A 3,635-nucleotide genomic window follows, 5' to 3' on the forward strand; every position below is an offset into this window, starting at 1 on the left:
TGTATATCATTTTCAAAGAGTACAAACACCATATTGGATATAAAATGTCCAATCTCAATTGTTTTTAGGTCTAATCCAGTGATGTCAAATTTATTCAAGGAAACCTATCCAAAAACCCTACGAAAACTATTTTTGAAGACGATGAACATGTTTGAAAAACTTCGAATGATTCTTGAACATGTCCTATGTCTTCGAGAACTGTTTTTAGTGTAAATGAACAACTTAAAACGGCTCAAAAAACATTTTATTTTAAGAAAAAATAGAAAATTTGTTGTCTTTCGGTGTTTAAAAAGATCTGAAAAGGCCGATTGTCAAAGACATCATTTTTGGAAAGTCTTCAAGAAAGATTTTCGGGTATAAGGGATGTTGGTGATTTTAGTGTCACCATGTCATTTTATGTAGCTGTAATTAGCATGTGAGCTAAGGGGCTTCTTAATTTGTTTTCTAATATGTGTACGGGTTGGTGCAGAGTGCACGCATGTATAAGATCAAATTAGTAACCGGTTTGACGATTAGTCGTGGGTCCGGGGGCAACACCCCTGGGTCCGGGGTTTCCAAAGGGGCAGCACCCCTTTGGCGGGGTCTAGGGGCAGTGCCCCAAAACCTCTCCTAATTTTACATATGGGTACATAGTGAGATATTTCGATTTTTAAGGGTGATTATGGTAAAACTAACGAAACTCGTTAGTTTTGGTAACCCTAAATCCTCATTAAAATCCAGATTACCCTGACTTGCTTCCAAAGGAATCCATATTGGCTCAACCCTAATGAAACCCTAATATCGTTTATTATATAAACGGCTCTTCTTTTCTGAAGATAGATACGATCTTAAGCTCTCGTTTTCATCATATTTTCACAGAATCTTCTAGCATATTGGCTTACGATTTCTGTGACTATAATCGTAAGTGTCCACTTTAATTATCCTAGGCTGAATTTCTTGTAACCTAGACATAGGGTAGAAATATCAGTTCGAAAAGTGATATCACGATCCAAATTGGTATCCAGATCTCCACCACAAACCCTAAATTTCCTAACAAGGAATACAAATAATAATTTTGCCTTGTTTATATACTGGGGACACATAACATATTTTCACTATCAGAAAATCAGATAGTATCCAAAATTGTTGTATTTTTTGAAATTTTAAAGAGAGGGATAATGACCTAAAATTTCCTCCAACAAAAATAATAACTGGAATATCCTTAAAATATTTTTTGGTGAATAGTTTTAGTACAGAGGAATATAAAGAAAACGGCCACAAGACAAATAGATTGAATATCAAGCTAAACAGAAACAAGCTTGACTTCTTTTTGCTATATGTGTCCCACATCGGTTCATTTGTTAATAGTAAAATAAAGGGATGAGCCCTATATAAAGAAGGGAATGGTTACTATGCCTTAAATCAGGGCGCCTCATTTTGTTTGTTGATGGTATAACTTTATTCAGAAACCAATTTTAATTAGGTAGATAAGGTTCGGACATAAACATCACTAGTGTACTAGTGTTTTTTCATAACAAAAAATCAATATAGGGATGAGGAAGATGAGGATCTCGATTAAAGGAGGTGCTTGGAAAAACACAGAGGATGAGATCCTCAAGTCTGCTGTGATGAAATACGGGAAGAACGAATGGGGTCGTACATCTTCCTTACTTGTGCGCAAATCCACTAAACAGTGTAAAGCTCGTTGGTACGAGTGGCTCGATCCTTCCATTAAAAAGGTACGCATCATTTTCTCAAGAATTGCTAGTTTACATATTGATTTTAATCTATCGAGGTGTCAATTTCTGACTAATGTTTCTTTATCTTAAAGAAAGAACGTTAATTAAGTGGTATGTTTCACAAATACACGCAAACAAGTTTTCCAAATTCTGGCATGGGATATACGTTTTTGTATACCACATACAACAACATTTATATGTTGATGCATGTATGTTGATGAGTCTTTCCTGGGTTAATGTCATTAATAGGGTTGTTACAATTAATAAGTGACATGAACTTGTTAGGAGAAACCTTATACCTTGTTAGGTAGAGACAAGGCGATAGGACAAACCCTTTAATAAAGAATTACAACTGTCTAGCTTGGATAAACTCTAGCTCTTGATAAAATCATAATATTCTTGCCATCAGTTTTGTAACTATCCATATCCAGACAGTTTTTTCTATTTAACATTACAGACTGAGTGGACCAGAGAGGAAGATGAGAAGCTGCTTCATCTTCCTAGCTCCTACCAGTCAATAAAGAACAGTAGTCACTCCCATGGTCGGGCGCACTTACTGTGAATGCATGGACCACTAGTCCGCTACGAAAAGCTTCTGGATGCAGCTTGTGTAAGGGATGAAAAATATGACGATCCAAGAAAATTATGACTCGGAGAGATCGACCCAAACCCGGAAGCAAAGCCTGCTTGACCCGATCTAGTTGACATGGATGACGATGACAAAAATGCTTTCAAAAGCACGGGCTCGATTATCCAATACAAGGGGCAAAAAGGCAAAAAGGAAGGCCTGGAAGAAGCAGCTTGAAGAAGCCAGTCGCCTTGCCTCTTTGCAAAATAGGAGAGAATTGAAGGCGGCTGGAATTGATGATTACAGGAAAAAGAAGAATTTCGACTCTAACATTGAGATCCCCTTTGAAATCAGGCCGAAACTTGGCTTTTATGACGTTACTGGTGAAAGTTCAATAGTTGATCAACCTAAATTCCTAACCCTAAAAACCACCTACAAACAAAAGCCAATAAAAAATTTACCCTAAATCACCTGCAAACTACCTACAGCCTAAAGGTGGGTGAATACATTACTTACACATTACCTACGGATAATAATATTTTATTCTGAATTAGTACTCTACAACCTACAGGTGAGGGAATAGATTACCTACACATTACCTACGGATAATAATATTTTATTTCGAATTAGTACTCTATAGCTATTCCGTATGAATTTACCTACGACATAGTGATGGAAAATTAAAAAACCCCAATTCTTTAATCAAATTAAAAATGTTGTAGGAATTTTGTAGGTACTTAACTACATATTACCTATGGACGTGAATAAAGGTGAGAACTTTTTGATAATTCATAGTAAACTATTTTCATTTCCCGCTTTTTTGTTATTATTCATTAATCCGTTATTATAATTAATACTTGTAATTTTATTATTATTATTATTATTATTATTATTATATATGTGTGTGTAGTTATGTAGTGTTTATTTATTATATCCATTCTTTTATTTAAGGTATAACTGTTTTGAAAAAACAAAGCCGAAACAAGGTGTTTGACCTTCGATATATGAGAAATACATGTATATAATATACATACAAACATATGTGTGTGTGTGTGTGTATATATATATATATATATATATGTGTGTGTGTGTGTATGTGTGTGTGTTTATGCATACGTATGTATACAATAAAAAAATTTAACTTGAAATGAGTAATGGGTTTCGATTGTGTACATGGATGTATGCATGTTTATATGATGTATAACTTGGTGAAAACAAAGTAATCAATGTATAACAATGTTGTGAAAAAAATGAAGCTAAAAAAATGACATTTAACCCTTCGAAAATGAAAAATACAAAAACATATGTAGGTAAGCTGTAGATTACCTACGGATTTTGTATTCCGTAGG

At 34.5% G+C, this 3,635-nt stretch overlaps 1 pseudogene; it reads left to right on the forward strand.

Moving 5' to 3' along the window:
* Positions 1 to 1,533: 1,533 nt before the first annotated feature.
* On the forward strand, positions 1,534 to 2,752 carry LOC145050528 (cell division cycle 5-like protein pseudogene; annotated as a pseudogene).
* The last annotated feature ends 883 nt before the right edge of the window (positions 2,753 to 3,635 follow it).

The sequence above is a fragment of the Lactuca serriola genome, chromosome 5 (genome assembly GCF_051521515.1).
Source record: "Lactuca serriola cultivar US96UC23 chromosome 5, Lser_US96UC23_V15, whole genome shotgun sequence".
NCBI classification, from domain to species: domain Eukaryota; kingdom Viridiplantae; phylum Streptophyta; class Magnoliopsida; order Asterales; family Asteraceae; genus Lactuca; species Lactuca serriola.